The 19,095-nt window shown below is 43.7% G+C and overlaps 11 non-coding genes across 11 annotated transcripts; 6 read left to right on the top strand and 5 right to left on the bottom strand.

The window, feature by feature from the left end:
* The first annotated feature begins 511 nt into the window (after nucleotides 1-511).
* Nucleotides 512-583, top strand: trnad-guc (transfer RNA aspartic acid (anticodon GUC)). Its single transcript has one exon. It is a non-coding gene; the product is annotated as a tRNA-Asp (tRNA).
* A 2,560-nt stretch (nucleotides 584-3,143) lies between these two features.
* Nucleotides 3,144-3,215, top strand: trnad-guc (transfer RNA aspartic acid (anticodon GUC)). The gene has a single exon. It is a non-coding gene; the product is annotated as a tRNA-Asp (tRNA).
* Nucleotides 3,216-5,679: 2,464 nt separating this feature from the next.
* Nucleotides 5,680-5,751, top strand: trnad-guc (transfer RNA aspartic acid (anticodon GUC)). Its single transcript has one exon. It is a non-coding gene; the product is annotated as a tRNA-Asp (tRNA).
* An 823-nt stretch (nucleotides 5,752-6,574) lies between these two features.
* On the bottom strand, nucleotides 6,575-6,657 carry trnal-uag (transfer RNA leucine (anticodon UAG)). The gene has a single exon. It is a non-coding gene; the product is annotated as a tRNA-Leu (tRNA).
* Nucleotides 6,658-9,127: 2,470 nt separating this feature from the next.
* trnal-cag (transfer RNA leucine (anticodon CAG)) lies at nucleotides 9,128-9,210 on the bottom strand. The gene has a single exon. It is a non-coding gene; the product is annotated as a tRNA-Leu (tRNA).
* A 1,473-nt stretch (nucleotides 9,211-10,683) lies between these two features.
* On the top strand, nucleotides 10,684-10,755 carry trnad-guc (transfer RNA aspartic acid (anticodon GUC)). The gene has a single exon. It is a non-coding gene; the product is annotated as a tRNA-Asp (tRNA).
* Nucleotides 10,756-11,578: 823 nt separating this feature from the next.
* trnal-cag (transfer RNA leucine (anticodon CAG)) lies at nucleotides 11,579-11,661 on the bottom strand. The gene has a single exon. It is a non-coding gene; the product is annotated as a tRNA-Leu (tRNA).
* A 1,575-nt stretch (nucleotides 11,662-13,236) lies between these two features.
* Nucleotides 13,237-13,308, top strand: trnad-guc (transfer RNA aspartic acid (anticodon GUC)). The gene has a single exon. It is a non-coding gene; the product is annotated as a tRNA-Asp (tRNA).
* An 823-nt stretch (nucleotides 13,309-14,131) lies between these two features.
* trnal-cag (transfer RNA leucine (anticodon CAG)) lies at nucleotides 14,132-14,214 on the bottom strand. Its single transcript has one exon. It is a non-coding gene; the product is annotated as a tRNA-Leu (tRNA).
* Nucleotides 14,215-15,693: 1,479 nt separating this feature from the next.
* trnad-guc (transfer RNA aspartic acid (anticodon GUC)) lies at nucleotides 15,694-15,765 on the top strand. The gene has a single exon. It is a non-coding gene; the product is annotated as a tRNA-Asp (tRNA).
* Nucleotides 15,766-16,588: 823 nt separating this feature from the next.
* Nucleotides 16,589-16,671, bottom strand: trnal-cag (transfer RNA leucine (anticodon CAG)). The gene has a single exon. It is a non-coding gene; the product is annotated as a tRNA-Leu (tRNA).
* Between the last annotated feature and the right edge of the window lie 2,424 nt (nucleotides 16,672-19,095).

Raw genomic sequence — 19,095 nt, 5'->3', positions numbered from 1 at the left:
ATAGCCCCCCTTCAAATAGCCTGATATGAATCCAGTTTGCTTCGGTCAAAAGCCCTGTCCTGTTGTCCTATGATACGGTACCGGGGGTTTGAAAAATCTGCATAAGTGTCCAAAGTAGAATCTATTTACAACTTATCAACACTGCAAAGGGAAAAAAAAAAGTCTAGCTTCTTCTGGAGCAAACATTCTACTTTTTATTGTTTTGATGATGCGGAGTGTCCTACATCTACCACAAGGCAGAATTTCTGGGTGTTGCCACCAAGATTCAAGATTCAAGCGTTTATTGTCATATATACAGTGCATGTTAGAAACACATTCCTGTACAATGAGATTCTTGTTGAGCCCTTTTCACCACTTGCATGCTGCAGATCATGCCTAGTTTCTTCTCAATTGCTTTGCGTGATTCAAAACATTCCTTTAAAAGGCACCTCAAATGGGACACAAAACTCTTATTTCGCTCATTGGCTACGGTAGTCTTTTCAAATGACGACTGTATCTGTCCCATCGAAATTCCTCGTTAGTATAATGGTCAGTATCTCCGCCTGTCACGCGGAAGATCGGGGTTCGATTCCCCGACGGGGAGAGCTAGGACTTTTATCACATGCCTCCCACCAAGTATAATCTAATTCACCCACCATCAGCCAAGTTCCCTCTTGCAAACAGTCACCTCCCTTACAAATCACTCAAGACCAGCAGCTCTTACACCAGCCTTTAATACATGCTGTCATCTCATATTCAACTATCTTACACTTGTTTGCTTTTATCAAAGCACTTTGGAAGGCATTTCACTTGGCACCACATGTATTGCCACCACGAGAAGCCTGGCCTGCAGGGACCTCTATCTTCCCCCTAACCTCTCCTTCATAAGACTCTTCCATAAAGCTCACTTCCAAGTACCTTGTCCAACAACAGAAGACCTGTTGTTTCATTCTTGTCTTGTCCAAAGCCAACAAGGACTTCCCCCTAACCTCTCCTTCATACCACTCTTCCATAAAGCTCACTTCCAAGTACTTTGTCCAACAACAGAAATCCTGTGGTTTCATTCTTGTCTTGTCCAAAGCCAACAATGACTTTGCATACCAGGGACGATCTGTCGAGGTCTTTTGTCACGACCAGTGTTTTGTTTTCAGACGATTTTTCCACAAAAATGACTGAAAAACAGGAGGTTTTACGGTGGTGTTGAGTACATGCCAAAATATTAATATGTAACAATAACTTGAGTTGTGGACAAAGGATTCTCATGCACAAAGCCCCTTCCCTGCGATTCAGAGCGGTCATAAGACTTCAGAGTAACATGACGGCACAAAGAATGTTGCTGTAAACTAGATGATATAGCGCTAGCCAAGCAAGGAGTGAAGTTGGGTTGCCTTTGCCAGTGAAAACCATTCTCTTGGAGAAGGTTGCTTTGTCAGAAGTGGGATTTGAACCCACGCCTCCAGGGGAGACTGCGACCTGAACGCAGCGCCTTAGACCGCAAAAAAAAGACTTGCACTTATTGTCGGCGGGCCCAGGGATCATTGGAGTGAATATGTGGGTCTACGTGGTGTTCATGGGTCTTGGCTGTTGTTTAAGTTGTTTAATAACCACAATAATGTCACGTGTACATAAAATCATTTGAAAAATTAAACAGGGGGAAAAAGAGAGCAAAGTGAGGAAAGGTGTGACAGATGAGGTCCCCCAGCAGTCTAAGCCTATAGCAGCTTGGGCAACATAGGATGTTTCAGGATTACCTGAGCCATCCCTAACTATAAGCTTTATCAAAAAGCATTTGGAAGCAAGAACTCTTCAGATGTAAAATGGCCGCAATAATCTTTAAACTAGACGATACAGTGCCAGTTTAGCAATACAACGTAGCATAGCCAAGCAAGGAGTGAACTTGGGTTGCCTTGCCAGTAAAAATCATTCTGTTGGAGAAGTTTGCAATGTCAGAAGTGGAATTTGAACCCCGCCTCCAAGGGAAACTGCAGTCTTAACGCAGCACTTTAAAGGCCAAGCGTCGTTGCCGTGATGGCTCGAGCGAGCGTTGTTGATGACTTCACGCTGTCGTTCCGACCATATATTGTGGCTGGAGTCGATGCGCCAGTCGTTGCAGTCTTTTCAGTCACAGAGGTGTCGCTGCTACGGGAAGGTTACCGCTAACGACTCCACAACGAGGAAAATGGAGAAGAAAACAAGAGCAGGAAGAGTAGCACTGTCATCAATGATCAGCATTCTCACCTCTGCTTACATAATAGCTGATGAGCCTCCAGAATTTGAAATTTCAAGAGGCATGATGATGCCCATCTCACCTCCAAATTCCTAAGCATTCTCACCCATTACTTACATAATAGCTGATGAGCCTCCAGAATTTGAAATTTCAAGAGGCATGATGATGCCCATCTCATCTCCAAATTCCTAAGCATTCTCACCCATTACTTACATAATAGCTGATCAGCCTCCAGAAGTTGAAATTTCAATAGGCATGATGATGCCCATCTCACCTCCAAATTGCTGAGCATTCTCACCCATTACTTACATAATAGCTGAGACTGCAGAAGTTGAAATTTCAATAGGTGTGTTATCACCATTATAGTCTGATGTGGTACTTAGAATACTGTTTTGATATTCTCACCCATCTTAGGCCTAAATGTGAATAGCCCCCCTTCAAATAGCCTGATATGAATCCAGTTTGCTTCGGTCAAAAGCCCTGTCCTGTTGTCCTATGATACGGTACCGGGGGTTTGAAAAATCTGCATAAGTGTCCAAAGTAGAATCTATTTACAACTTATCAACACTGCAAAGGGAAAAAAAAAAGTCTAGCTTCTTCTGGAGCAAACATTCTACTTTTTATTGTTTTGATGATGCGGAGTGTCCTACATCTACCACAAGGCAGAATTTCTGGGTGTTGCCACCAAGATTCAAGATTCAAGCGTTTATTGTCATATATACAGTGCATGTTAGAAACACATTCCTGTACAATGAGATTCTTGTTGAGCCCTTTTCACCACTTGCATGCTGAAGATCATGCCTAGTTTCTTCTCAATTGCTTTGCGTGATTCAAAACATTCCTTTAAAAGGCACCTCAAATGGGACACAAAACTCTTATTTCGCTCATTGGCTACGGTAGTCTTTTCAAATGACGACTGTATCTGTCCCATCGAAATTCCTCGTTAGTATAATGGTCAGTATCTCCGCCTGTCACGCGGAAGATCGGGGTTCGATTCCCCGACGGGGAGAGCTAGGACTTTTATCACATGCCTCCCACCAAGTATAATCTAATTCACCCACCATCAGCCAAGTTCCCTCTTGCAAACAGTCACCTCCCTTACAAATCACTCAAGACCAGCAGCTCTTACACCAGCCTTCAATACATGCTGTCATCTCATATTCAACTATCTTACACTTGTTTGCTTTTATCAAAGCACTTTGGAAGGCATTTCACTTGGCACCACATGTATTGCCACCACGAGAAGCCTGGCCTGCAGGGACCTCTATCTTCCCCCTAACCTCTCCTTCATAAGACTCTTCCATAAAGCTCACTTCCAAGTACCTTGTCCAACAACAGAAGACCTGTTGTTTCATTCTTGTCTTGTCCAAAGCCAACAAGGACTTCCCCCTAACCTCTCCTTCATACCACTCTTCCATAAAGCTCACTTCCAAGTACTTTGTCCAACAACAGAAATCCTGTGGTTTCATTCTTGTCTTGTCCAAAGCCAACAATGACTTTGCATACCAGGGACGATCTGTCGAGGTCTTTTGTCACGACCAGTGTTTTGTTTTCAGACGATTTTTCCACAAAAATGACTGAAAAACAGGAGGTTTTACGGTGGTGTTGAGTACATGCCAAAATATTAATATGTAACAATAACTTGAGTTGTGGACAAAGGATTCTCATGCACAAAGCCCCTTCCCTGCGATTCAGAGCGGTCATAAGACTTCAGAGTAACATGACGGCACAAAGAATGTTGCTGTAAACTAGATGATATAGCGCTAGCCAAGCAAGGAGTGAAGTTGGGTTGCCTTTGCCAGTGAAAACCATTCTCTTGGAGAAGGTTGCTTTGTCAGAAGTGGGATTTGAACCCACGCCTCCAGGGGAGACTGCGACCTGAACGCAGCGCCTTAGACCGCAAAAAAAAGACTTGCACTTATTGTCGGCGGGCCCAGGGATCATTGGAGTGAATATGTGGGTCTACGTGGTGTTCATGGGTCTTGGCTGTTGTTTAAGTTGTTTAATAACCACAATAATGTCACGTGTACATAAAATCATTTGAAAAATTAAACAGGGGGAAAAAGAGAGCAAAGTGAGGAAAGGTGTGACAGATGAGGTCCCCCAGCAGTCTAAGCCTATAGCAGCTTGGGCAACAGGGGATGTTTCAGGATTACCTGAGCCATCCCTAACTATAAGCTTTATCAAAAAGCATTTGGAAGCAAGAACTCTTCAGATGTAAAATGGCCGCAATAATCTTTAAACTAGACGATACAGTGCCAGTTTAGCAATACAACGTAGCATAGCCAAGCAAGGAGTGAACTTGGGTTGCCTTGCCAGTAAAAATCATTCTGTTGGAGAAGTTTGCAATGTCAGAAGTGGAATTTGAACCCCGCCTCCAAGGGAAACTGCAGTCTTAACGCAGCACTTTAAAGGCCAAGCGTCGTTGCCGTGATGGCTCGAGCGAGCGTTGTTGATGACTTCACGCTGTCGTTCCGACCATATATTGTGGCTGGAGTCGATGCGCCAGTCGTTGCAGTCTTTTCAGTCACAGAGGTGTCGCTGCTACGGGAAGGTTACCGCTAACGACTCCACAACGAGGAAAATGGAGAAGAAAACAAGAGCAGGAAGAGTAGCACTGTCATCAATGATCAGCATTCTCACCTCTGCTTACATAATAGCTGATGAGCCTCCAGAATTTGAAATTTCAAGAGGCATGATGATGCCCATCTCACCTCCAAATTCCTAAGCATTCTCACCCATTACTTACATAATAGCTGATCAGCCTCCAGAAGTTGAAATTTCAATAGGCATGATGATGCCCATCTCACCTCCAAATTGCTGAGCATTCTCACCCATTACTTACATAATAGCTGAGACTGCAGAAGTTGAAATTTCAATAGGTGTGTTATCACCATTATAGTCTGATGTGGTACTTAGAATACTGTTTTGATATTCTCACCCATCTTAGGCCTAAATGTGAATAGCCCCCCTTCAAATAGCCTGATATGAATCCAGTTTGCTTCGGTCAAAAGCCCTGTCCTGTTGTCCTATGATACGGTACCGGGGGTTTGAAAAATCTGCATAAGTGTCCAAAGTAGAATCTATTTACAACTTATCAACACTGCAAAGGGAAAAAAAAAAGTCTAGCTTCTTCTGGAGCAAACATTCTACTTTTTATTGTTTTGATGATGCGGAGTGTCCTACATCTACCACAAGGCAGAATTTCTGGGTGTTGCCACCAAGATTCAAGATTCAAGCGTTTATTGTCATATATACAGTGCATGTTAGAAACACATTCCTGTACAATGAGATTCTTGTTGAGCCCTTTTCACCACTTGCATGCTGAAGATCATGCCTAGTTTCTTCTCAATTGCTTTGCGTGATTCAAAACATTCCTTTAAAAGGCACCTCAAATGGGACACAAAACTCTTATTTCGCTCATTGGCTACGGTAGTCTTTTCAAATGACGACTGTATCTGTGCCATCAAAATTCCTCGTTAGTATAATGGTCAGTATCTCCGCCTGTCACGCGGAAGATCGGGGTTCGATTCCCCGACGGGGAGAGCTAGGACTTTTATCACATGCCTCCCACCAAGTATAATCTAATTCACCCACCATCAGCCAAGTTCCCTCTTGCAAACAGTCACCTCCCTTACAAATCACTCAAGACCAGCAGCTCTTACACCAGCCTTCAATACATGCTGTCATCTCATATTCAACTATCTTACACTTGTTTGCTTTTATCAAAGCACTTTGGAAGGCATTTCACTTGGCACCACATGTATTGCCACCACGAGAAGCCTGGCCTGCAGGGACCTCTATCTTCCCCCTAACCTCTCCTTCATAAGACTCTTCCATAAAGCTCACTTCCAAGTACCTTGTCCAACAACAGAAAACCTGTTGTTTCATTCTTGTCTTGTCCAAAGCCAACAAGGACTTCCCCCTAACCTCTCCTTCATACCACTCTTCCATAAAGCTCACTTCCAAGTACTTTGTCCAACAACAGAAATCCTGTGGTTTCATTCTTGTCTTGTCCAAAGCCAACAATGACTTTGCATACCAGGGACGATCTGTCGAGGTCTTTTGTCACGACCAGTGTTTTGTTTTCAGACGATTTTTCCACAAAAATGACTGAAAAACAGGAGGTTTTACGGTGGTGTTGAGTACATGCCAAAATGTTAATATGTAACAATAACTTGAGTTGTGGACAAAGGATTCTCATGCACAAAGCCCCTTCCCTGCGATTCAGAGCGGTCATAAGACTTCAGAGTAACATGACGGCACAAAGAATGTTGCTGTAAACTAGATGATATAGCGCTAGCCAAGCAAGGAGTGAAGTTGGGTTGCCTTTGCCAGTGAAAACCATTCTCTTGGAGAAGGTTGCTTTGTCAGAAGTGGGATTTGAACCCACGCCTCCAGGGGAGACTGCGACCTAAACGCAGCGCCTTAGACCGCTCGGCCATCCTGACCGCAAAAAAAAGACTTGCACTTATTGTCGGCGGGCCCAGGGATCATTGGAGTGAATATGTGGGTCTACGTGGTGTTCATGGGTCTTGGCTGTTGTTTAAGTTGTTTAATAACCACAATAATGTCACGTGTACATAAAATCATTTGAAAAATTAAACAGGGGGAAAAAGAGAGCAAAGTGAGGAAAGGTGTGACAGATGAGGTCCCCCAGCAGTCTAAGCCTATAGCAGCTTGGGCAACAGGGGATGTTTCAGGATTACCTGAGCCATCCCTAACTATAAGCTTTATCAAAAAGCATTTGGAAGCAAGAACTCTTCAGATGTAAAATGGCCGCAATAATCTTTAAACTAGACGATACAGTGCCAGTTTAGCAATACAACGTAGCATAGCCAAGCAAGGAGTGAACTTGGGTTGCCTTGCCAGTAAAAATCATTCTGTTGGAGAAGTTTGCAATGTCAGAAGTGGAATTTGAACCCCGCCTCCAAGGGAAACTGCAGTCTTAACGCAGCACTTTAAAGGCCAAGCGTCGTTGCCGTGATGGCTCGAGCGAGCGTTGTTGATGACTTCACGCTGTCGTTCCGACCATATATTGTGGCTGGAGTCGATGCGCCAGTCGTTGCAGTCTTTTCAGTCACAGAGGTGTCGCTGCTACGGGAAGGTTACCGCTAACGACTCCACAACGAGGAAATTGGAGAAGAAAACAAGAGCAGGAAGAGTAGCACTGTCATCAATGATCAGCATTCTCACCTCTGCTTACATAATAGCTGATGAGCCTCCAGAATTTGAAATTTCAAGAGGCATGATGATGCCCATCTCACCTCCAAATTCCTAAGCATTCTCACCCATTACTTACATAATAGCTGATCAGCCTCCAGAAGTTGAAATTTCAATAGGCATGATGATGCCCATCTCACCTCCAAATTGCTGAGCATTCTCACCCATTACTTACATAATAGCTGAGACTGCAGAAGTTGAAATTTCAATAGGTGTGTTATCACCATTATAGTCTGATGTGGTACTTAGAATACTGTTTTGATATTCTCACCCATCTTAGGCCTAAATGTGAATAGCCCCCCTTCAAATAGCCTGATATGAATCCAGTTTGCTTTGGTCAAAAGCCCTGTCCTGTTGTCCTATGATACGGTACCGGGGGTTTGAAAAATCTGCATAAGTGTCCAAAGTAGAATCTATTTACAACTTATCAACACTGCAAAGGGAAAAAAAAAAGTCTAGCTTCTTCTGGAGCAAACATTCTACTTTTTATTGTTTTGATGATGCGGAGTGTCCTACATCTACCACAAGGCAGAATTTCTGGGTGTTGCCACCAAGATTCAAGATTCAAGCGTTTATTGTCATATATACAGTGCATGTTAGAAACACATTCCTGTACAATGAGATTCTTGTTGAGCCCTTTTCACCACTTGCATGCTGAAGATCATGCCTAGTTTCTTCTCAATTGCTTTGCGTGATTCAAAACATTCCTTTAAAAGGCACCTCAAATGGGACACAAAACTCTTATTTCGCTCATTGGCTACGGTAGTCTTTTCAAATGACGACTGTATCTGTCCCATCGAAATTCATCGTTAGTATAATGGTCAGTATCTCCGCCTGTCACGCGGAAGATCGGGGTTCGATTCCCCGACGGGGAGAGCTAGGACTTTTATCACATGCCTCCCACCAAGTATAATCTAATTCACCCACCATCAGCCAAGTTCCCTCTTGCAAACAGTCACCTCCCTTACAAATCACTCAAGACCAGCAGCTCTTACACCAGCCTTCAATACATGCTGTCATCTCATATTCAACTATCTTACACTTGTTTGCTTTTATCAAAGCACTTTGGAAGGCATTTCACTTGGCACCACATGTATTGCCACCACGAGAAGCCTGGCCTGCAGGGACCTCTATCTTCCCCCTAACCTCTCCTTCATAAGACTCTTCCATAAAGCTCACTTCCAAGTACCTTGTCCAACAACAGAAGACCTGTTGTTTCATTCTTGTCTTGTCCAAAGCCAACAAGGACTTCCCCCTAACCTCTCCTTCATACCACTCTTCCATAAAGCTCACTTCCAAGTACTTTGTCCAACAACAGAAATCCTGTGGTTTCATTCTTGTCTTGTCCAAAGCCAACAATGACTTTGCATACCAGGGACGATCTGTCGAGGTCTTTTGTCACGACCAGTGTTTTGTTTTCAGACGATTTTTCCACAAAAATGACTGAAAAACAGGAGGTTTTACGGTGGTGTTGAGTACATGCCAAAATGTTAATATGTAACAATAACTTGAGTTGTGGACAAAGGATTCTCATGCACAAAGCCCCTTCCCTGCGATTCAGAGCGGTCATAAGACTTCAGAGTAACATGACGACACAAAGAATGTTGCTGTAAACTAGATGATATAGCGCTAGCCAAGCAAGGAGTGAAGATGGGTTGCCTTTGCCAGTGAAAACCATTCTCTTGGAGAAGGTTGCTTTGTCAGAAGTGGGATTTGAACCCACGCCTCCAGGGGAGACTGCGACCTGAACGCAGCGCCTTAGACCGCTCGGCCATCCTGACCGCAAAAAAAAGACTTGCACTTATTGTCGGCGGGCCCAGGGATCATTGGAGTGAATATGTGGGTCTACGTGGTGTTCATGGGTTTTGGCTGTTGTTTAAGTTGTTTAATAACCACAATAATGTCACGTGTACATAAAATCATTTGAAAAATTAAACAGGGGGAAAAAGAGAGCAAAGTGAGGAAAGGTGTGACAGATGAGGTCCCCCAGCAGTCTAAGCCTATAGCAGCTTGGGCAACATGGGATGTTTCAGGATTACCTGAGCCATCCCTAACTATAAGCTTTATCAAAAAGCATTTGGAAGCAAGAACTCTTCAGATGTAAAATGGCCGCAATAATCTTTAAACTAGACGATACAGTGCCAGTTTAGCAATACAACGTAGCATAGCCAAGCAAGGAGTGAACTTGGGTTGCCTTGCCAGTAAAAATCATTCTGTTGGAGAAGTTTGCAATGTCAGAAGTGGAATTTGAACCCCGCCTCCAAGGGAAACTGCAGTCTTAACGCAGCACTTTAAAGGCCAAGCGTCGTTGCCGTGATGGCTCGAGCGAGCGTTGTTGATGACTTCACGCTGTCGTTCCGACCATATATTGTGGCTGGAGTCGATGCGCCAGTCGTTGCAGTCTTTTCAGTCACAGAGGTGTCGCTGCTACGGGAAGGTTACCGCTAACGACTCCACAACGAGGAAAATGGAGAAGAAAACAAGAGCAGGAAGAGTAGCACTGTCATCAATGATCAGCATTCTCACCTCTGCTTACATAATAGCTGATGAGCCTCCAGAATTTGAAATTTCAAGAGGCATGATGATGCCCATCTCACCTCCAAATTGCTGAGCATTCTCACCCATTACTTACATAATAGCTGAGACTGCAGAAGTTGAAATTTCAATAGGTGTGTTATCACCATTATAGTCTGATGTGGTACTTAGAATACTGTTTTGATATTCTCACCCATCTTAGGCCTAAATGTGAATAGCCCCCCTTCAAATAGCCTGATATGAATCCAGTTTGCTTCGGTCAAAAGCCCTGTCCTGTTGTCCTATGATACGGTACCGGGGGTTTGAAAAATCTGCATAAGTGTCCAAAGTAGAATCTATTTACAACTTATCAACACTGCAAAGGGAAAAAAAAAAAGTCTAGCTTCTTCTGGAGCAAACATTCTACTTTTTATTGTTTTGATGATGCGGAGTGTCCTACATCTACCACAAGGCAGAATTTCTGGGTGTTGCCACCAAGATTCAAGCGTTTATTGTCATATATACAGTGCATGTTAGAAACACATTCCTGTACAATGAGATTCTTGTTGAGCCCTTTTCACCACTTGCATGCTGAAGATCATGCCTAGTTTCTTCTCAATTGCTTTGCGTGATTCAAAACATTCCTTTAAAAGGCACCTCAAATGGGACACAAAACTCTTATTTCGCTCATTGGCTACGGTAGTCTTTTCAAATGACGACTGTATCAGTCCCATCGAAATTCCTCGTTAGTATAATGGTCAGTATCTCCGCCTGTCACGCGGAAGATCGGGGTTCGATTCCCCGACGGGGAGAGCTAGGACTTTTATCACATGCCTCCCACCAAGTATAATCTAATTCACCCACCATCAGCCAAGTTCCCTCTTGCAAACAGTCACCTCCCTTACAAATCACTCAAGACCAGCAGCTCTTACACCAGCCTTCAATACATGCTGTCATCTCATATTCAACTATCTTACACTTGTTTGCTTTTATCAAAGCACTTTGGAAGGCATTTCACTTGGCACCACATGTATTGCCACCACGAGAAGCCTGGCCTGCAGGGACCTCTATCTTCCCCCTAACCTCTCCTTCATAAGACTCTTCCATAAAGCTCACTTCCAAGTACCTTGTCCAACAACAGAAGACCTGTTGTTTCATTCTTGTCTTGTCCAAAGCCAACAAGGACTTCCCCCTAACCTCTCCTTCATACCACTCTTCCATAAAGCTCACTTCCAAGTACTTTGTCCAACAACAGAAATCCTGTGGTTTCATTCTTGTCTTGTCCAAAGCCAACAATGACTTTGCATACCAGGGACGATCTGTCGAGGTCTTTTGTCACGACCAGTGTTTTGTTTTCAGACGATTTTTCCACAAAAATGACTGAAAAACAGGAGGTTTTACGGTGGTGTTGAGTACATGCCAAAATGTTAATATGTAACAATAACTTGAGTTGTGGACAAAGGATTCTCATGCACAAAGCCCCTTCCCTGCGATTCAGAGCGGTCATAAGACTTCAGAGTAACATGACGGCACAAAGAATGTTGCTGTAAACTAGATGATATAGCGCTAGCCAAGCAAGGAGTGAAGTTGGGTTGCCTTTGCCAGTGAAAACCATTCTCTTGGAGAAGGTTGCTTTGTCAGAAGTGGGATTTGAACCCACGCCTCCAGGGGAGACTGCGACCTGAACGCAGCGCCTTAGACCGCTCGGCCATCCTGACAGCAAAAAAAAGACTTGCACTTATTGTCGGCGGGCCCAGGGATCATTGGAGTGAATATGTGGGTCTACGTGGTGTTCATGGGTCTTGGCTGTTGTTTAAGTTGTTTAATAACCACAATAATGTCACGTGTACATAAAATCATTTGAAAAATTAAACAGGGGGAAAAAGAGAGCAAAGTGAGGAAAGGTGTGACAGATGAGGTCCCCCAGCAGTCTAAGCCTATAGCAGCTTGGGCAACATGGGATGTTTCAGGATTACCTGAGCCATCCCTAACTATAAGCTTTATCAAAAAGCATTTGGAAGCAAGAACTCTTCAGATGTAAAATGGCCGCAATAATCTTTAAACTAGACGATACAGTGCCAGTTTAGCAATACAACGTAGCATAGCCAAGCAAGGAGTGAACTTGGGTTGCCTTGCCAGTAAAAATCATTCTGTTGGAGAAGTTTGCAATGTCAGAAGTGGAATTTGAACCCCGCCTCCAAGGGAAACTGCAGTCTTAACGCAGCACTTTAAAGGCCAAGCGTCGTTGCCGTGATGGCTCGAGCGAGCGTTGTTGATGACTTCACGCTGTCGTTCCGACCATATATTGTGGCTGGAGTCGATGCGCCAGTCGTTGCAGTCTTTTCAGTCACAGAGGTGTCGCTGCTACGGGAAGGTTACCGCTAACGACTCCACAACGAGGAAAATGGAGAAGAAAACAAGAGCAGGAAGAGTAGCACTGTCATCAATGATCAGCATTCTCACCTCTGCTTACATAATAGCTGATGAGCCTCCAGAATTTGAAATTTCAAGAGGCATGATGATGCCCATCTCACCTCCAAATTCCTAAGCATTCTCACCCATTACTTACATAATAGCTGATCAGCCTCCAGAAGTTGAAATTTCAATAGGCATGATGATGCCCATCTCACCTCCAAATTGCTGAGCATTCTCACCCATTACTTACATAATAGCTGAGACTGCAGAAGTTGAAATTTCAATAGGTGTGTTATCACCATTATAGTCTGATGTGGTACTTAGAATACTGTTTTGATATTCTCACCCATCTTAGGCCTAAATGTGAATAGCCCCCCTTCAAATAGCCTGATATGAATCCAGTTTGCTTCGGTCAAAAGCCCTGTCCTGTTGTCCTATGATACGGTACCGGGGGTTTGAAAAATCTGCATAAGTGTCCAAAGTAGAATCTATTTACAACTTATCAACACTGCAAAGGGAAAAAAAAAAGTCTAGCTTCTTCTGGAGCAAACATTCTACTTTTTATTGTTTTGATGATGCGGAGTGTCCTACATCTACCACAAGGCAGAATTTCTGGGTGTTGCCACCAAGATTCAAGATTCAAGCGTTTATTGTCATATATACAGTGCATGTTAGAAACACATTCCTGTACAATGAGATTCTTGTTGAGCCCTTTTCACCACTTGCATGCTGAAGATCATGCCTAGTTTCTTCTCAATTGCTTTGCGTGATTCAAAACATTCCTTTAAAAGGCACCTCAAATGGGACACAAAACTCTTATTTCGCTCATTGGCTACGGTAGTCTTTTCAAATGACGACTGTATCTGTCCCATCGAAATTCCTCGTTAGTATAATGGTCAGTATCTCCGCCTGTCACGCGGAAGATCGGGGTTCGATTCCCCGACGGGGAGAGCTAGGACTTTTATCACATGCCTCCCACCAAGTATAATCTAATTCACCCACCATCAGCCAAGTTCCCTCTTGCAAACAGTCACCTCCCTTACAAATCACTCAAGACCAGCAGCTCTTACACCAGCCTTCAATACATGCTGTCATCTCATATTCAACTATCTTACACTTGTTTGCTTTTATCAAAGCACTTTGGAAGGCATTTCACTTGGCACCACATGTATTGCCACCACGAGAAGCCTGGCCTGCAGGGACCTCTATCTTCCCCCTAACCTCTCCTTCATAAGACTCTTCCATAAAGCTCACTTCCAAGTACCTTGTCCAACAACAGAAGACCTGTTGTTTCATTCTTGTCTTGTCCAAAGCCAACAAGGACTTCCCCCTAACCTCTCCTTCATACCACTCTTCCATAAAGCTCACTTCCAAGTACTTTGTCCAACAACAGAAATCCTGTGGTTTCATTCTTGTCTTGTCCAAAGCCAACAATGACTTTGCATACCAGGGACGATCTGTCGAGGTCTTTTGTCACGACCAGTGTTTTGTTTTCAGACGATTTTTCCACAAAAATGACTGAAAAACAGGAGGTTTTACGGTGGTGTTGAGTACATGCCAAAATGTTAATATGTAACAATAACTTGAGTTGTGGACAAAGGATTCTCATGCACAAAGCCCCTTCCCTGCGATTCAGAGCGGTCATAAGACTTCAGAGTAACATGACGGCACAAAGAATGTTGCTGTAAACTAGATGATATAGCGCTAGCCAAGCAAGGAGTGAAGTTGGGTTGCCTTTGCCAGTGAAAACCATTCTCTTGGAGAAGGTTGCTTTGTCAGAAGTGGGATTTGAACCCACGCCTCCAGGGGAGACTGCGACCTGAACGCAGCGCCTTAGACCACTCGGCCATCCTGACCGCAAAAAAAAGACTGGCACTTATTGTCGGCGGGCCCAGGGATCATTGGAGTGAATATGTGGGTCTACGTGGTGTTCATGGGTCTTGGCTGTTGTTTAAGTTGTTTAATAACCACAATAATGTCACGTGTACATAAAATCATTTGAAAAATTAAACAGGGGGAAAAAGAGAGCAAAGTGAGGAAAGGTGTGACAGATGAGGTCCCCCAGCAGTCTAAGCCTATAGCAGCTTGGGCAACATGGGATGTTTCAGGATTACCTGAGCCATCCCTAACTATAAGCTTTATCAAAAAGCATTTGGAAGCAAGAACTCTTCAGATGTAAAATGGCCGCAATAATCTTTAAACTAGACGATACAGTGCCAGTTTAGCAATACAACGTAGCATAGCCAAGCAAGGAGTGAACTTGGGTTGCCTTGCCAGTAAAAATAATTCTGTTGGAGAAGTTTGCAATGTCAGAAGTGGAATTTGAACCCCGCCTCCAAGGGAAACTGCAGTCTTAACGCAGCACTTTAAAGGCCAAGCGTCGTTGCCGTGATGGCTCGAGCGAGCGTTGTTGATGACTTCACGCTGTCGTTCCGACCATATATTGTGGCTGGAGTCGATGCGCCAGTCGTTGCAGTCTTTTCAGTCACAGAGGTGTCGCTGCTACGGGAAGGTTACCGCTAACGACTCCACAACGAGGAAAATGGAGAAGAAAACAAGAGCAGGAAGAGTAGCACTGTCATCAATGATCAGCATTCTCACCTCTGCTTACATAATAGCTGATGAGCCTCCAGAATTTGAAATTTCAAGAGGCATGATGATGCCCATCTCACCTCCAAATTCCTGAGCATTCTCACCCATTACTTACATAATAGCTGAGACTGCAGAAGTTGAAATTTCAATAGGTGTGTTATCACCATTATAGTCTGATGTGGTACTTAGAATACTGTTTTGATATTCTCACCCATCTTAGGCCTAAATGTGAATAGCCCCCCTTCAAATAGCCTGATATGAATCCAGTTTGCTTCGGTCAAAAGCCCTGTCCTGTTGTCCTATGATACGGTACCGGGGGTTTGAAAAATCTGCATAAGGGTCCAAAGTAGAATCTATTTACAACTTATCAACACTGCAAAGGGAAAAAAAAAAGTCTAGCTTCTTCTGGAGCAAACATTCTACTTTTTATTGTTTTGATGATGCGGAGTGTCCTACATCTACCACAAGGCAGAATTTCTGGGTGTTGCCACCAAGATTCAAGATTCAAGCGTTTATTGTCATATATACAGTGCATGTTAGAAACACATTCCTGTACAATGAGATTCTTGTTGAGCCCTTTTCACCACTTGCATGCTGAAGATCATGCCTAGTTTCTTCTCAATTGCTTTGCGTGATTCAAAACATTCCTTTAAAAGGCACCTCAAATGGGACACAAAACTCTTATTTCGCTCATTGGCTACGGTAGTCTTTTCAAATGACGACTGTATCTGTCCCATCGAAATTCCTCGTTAGTATAATGGTCAGTATCTCCGCCTGTCACGCGGAAGATCGGGGTTCGATTCCCCGACGGGGAGAGCTAGGACTTTTATCACATGCCTCCCACCAAGTATAATCTAATTCACCCACCATCAGCCAAGTTCCCTCTTGCAAACAGTCACCTCCCTTACAAATCACTCAAGACCAGCAGCTCTTACACCAGCCTTCAATACATGCTGTCATCTCATATTCAACTATCTTACACTTGTTTGCTTTTATCAAAGCACTTTGGAAGGCATTTCACTTGGCACCACATGTATTGCCACCACGAGAAGCCTGGCCTGCAGGGACCTCTATCTTCCCCCTAACCTCTCCTTCATAAGACTCTTCCATAAAGCTCACTTCCAAGTACCTTGTCCAACAACAGAAGACCTGTTGTTTCATTCTTGTCTTGTCCAAAGCCAACAAGGACTTCCCCCTAACCTCTCCTTCATACCACTCTTCCATAAAGCTCACTTCCAAGTACTTTGTCCAACAACAGAAATCCTGTGGTTTCATTCTTGTCTTGTCCAAAGCCAACAATGACTTTGCATACCAGGGACGATCTGTCGAGGTCTTTTGTCACGACCAGTGTTTTGTTTTCAGACGATTTTTCCACAAAAATGACTGAAAAACAGGAGGTTTTACGGTGGTGTTGAGTACATGCCAAAATGTTAATATGTAACAATAACTTGAGTTGTGGACAAAGGATTCTCATGCACAAAGCCCCTTCCCTGCGATTCAGAGCGGTCATAAGACTTCAGAGTAACATGACGGCACAAAGAATGTTGCTGTAAACTAGATGATATAGCGCTAGCCAAGCAAGGAGTGAAGTTGCGTTGCCTTTGCCAGTGAAAACCATTCTCTTGGAGAAGGTTGCTTTGTCAGAAGTGGGATTTGAACCCACGCCTCCAGGGGAGACTGCGACCTGAACGCAGCGCCTTAGACCGCTCGGCCATCCTGACCGCAAAAAAAAGACTTGGACTTATTGTCGGCGGGCCCAGGGATCATTCGAGTGAATATGTGGGTCTATGTGGTGTTCATGTGTCTTGGCTGTTGTTTAAGTTGTTTAATAACCACAATAATGTCACGTGTACATAAAATCATTTGAAAAATTAAACAGGGGGAAAAAGAGAGCAAAGTGAGGAAAGGTGTGACAGATGAGGTCCCCCAGCAGTCTAAGCCTATAGCAGCTTGGGCAACATGAGATGTTTCAGGATTACCTGAGCCATCCCTAACTATAAGCTTTATCAAAAAGCATTTGGAAGCAAGAACTCTTCAGATGTAAAATGGCCGCAATAATCTTTAAACTAGACGATACAGTGCCAGTTTAGCAATACAACGTAGCATAGTCAAGCAAGGAGTGAACTTGGGTTGCCTTGCCAGTAAAAATCATTCTGTTGGAGAAGTTTGCAATGTCAGAAGTGGAATTTGAACCCCGCCTCCAAGGGAAACTGCGGTCTTAACGCAGCACTTTAAAGGCCAAGCGTCGTTGCCGTGATGGCTCGAGCGAGCGTTGTTGATGACTTCACGCTGTCGTTCCGACCATATATTGTGGCTGGAGTCGATGCGCCAGTCGTTGCAGTCTTTTCAGTCACAGAGGTGTCGCTGCTACGGGAAGGTTACCGCTAACGACTCCACAACGAGGAAAATGGAGAAGAAAACAAGAGCAGGAAGAGTAGCACTGTCATCAATGATCAGCATTCTCACCTCTGCTTACATAATAGCTGATGAGCCTCCAGAATTTGAAATTTCAAGAGGCATGATGATGCCCATCTCACCTCCAAATTCCTAAGCATTCTCACCCATTACTTACATAATAGCTGATCAGCCTCCAGAAGTTGAAATTTCAATAGGCATGATGATGCCCATCTCACCTCCAAATTGCTGAGCATTCTCACCCATTACTTACATAATAGCTGAGACTGCAGAAGTTGAAATTTCAATAGGTGTGTTATCACCATTATAGTCTGATGTGGTACTTAGAATACTGTTTTGATATTCTCACCCATCTTAGGCCTAAATGTGAATAGCCCCCCTTCAAATAGCCTGATATGAATCCAGTTTGCTTCGGTCAAAAGCCCTGTCCTGTTGTCCTATGATACGGTACCGGGGGTTTGAAAAATCTGCATAAGTGTCCAAAGTAGAATCTATTTACAACTTATCAACACTGCAAAGGGAAAAAAAAAGTCTAGCTTCTTCTGGAGCAAACATTCTACTTTTTATTGTTTTGATGATGCGGAGTGTCCTACATCTACCACAAGGCAGAATTTCTGGGTGTTGCCACCAAGATTCAAGATTCAAGCGTTTATTGTCATATATACAGTGCATGTTAGAAACACATTCCTGTACAATGAGATTCTTGTTGAGCCCTTTTCACCACTTGCATGCTGAAGATCATGCCTAGTTTCTTCTCAATTGCTTTGCGTGATTCAAAACATTCCTTTAAAAGGCACCTCAAATGGGACACAAAACTCTTATTTCGCTCATTGGCTACGGTAGTCTTTTCAAATGACGACTGTATCTGTCCCATCGAAATTCCTCGTTAGTATAATGGTCAGTATCTCCGCCTGTCACGCGGAAGATCGGGGTTCGATTCCCTGACGGGGAGAGCTAGGACTTTTATCACATGCCTCCCACCAAGTATAATCTAATTCACCCACCATCAGCCAAGTTCCCTCTTGCAAACAGTCACCTCCCTTACAAATCACTCAAGACCAGCAGCTCTTACACCAGCCTTCAATACATGCTGTCATCTCATATTCAACTATCTTACACTTGTTTGCTTTTATCAAAGCACTTTGGAAGGCATTTCACTTGGCACCACATGTATTGCCACCACGAGAAGCCTGGCCTGCAGGGACCTCTATCTTCCCCCTAACCTCTCCTTCATAAGACTCTTCCATAAAGCTCACTTCCAAGTACCTTGTCCAACAACAGAAGACCTGTTGTTTCATTCTTGTCTTGTCCAAAGCCAACAAGGACTTCCCCCTAACCTCTCCTTCATACCACTCTTCCATAAAGCTCACTTCCAAGTACTTTGTCCAACAACAGAAAACCTGTGGTTTCATTCTTGTCTTGTCCAAAGCCAAGAAGGACTTTGCATACCAGGGACGATCTGTCGAGGTCTTTTGTCACGACCAGTGTTTTGTTTTCAGACGATTTTTCCACAAAAATGACTGAAAAACAGGAGGTTTTACGGTGGTGTTGAGTACATGCCAAAATGTTAATATGTAACAATAACTTGAGTTGTGGACAAAGGATTCTCATGCACAAAGCCCCTTCCCTGCGATTCAGAGCGGTCATAAGACTTCAGAGTAACATGACGGCACAAAGAATGTTGCTGTAAACTAGATGATATAGCGCTAGCCAAGCAAGGAGTGAAGTTG

The sequence above is a fragment of the Leuresthes tenuis genome, unplaced genomic scaffold, assembly GCF_036924035.1.
Source record: "Leuresthes tenuis unplaced genomic scaffold, fLeuTen1.0.hap1 SCAF_13, whole genome shotgun sequence".
NCBI lineage: Eukaryota > Metazoa > Chordata > Actinopteri > Atheriniformes > Atherinopsidae > Leuresthes > Leuresthes tenuis.
Note: the sequence above shows the minus strand (reverse complement) of the source record. Positions and strands in the feature narration are given on the sequence as shown.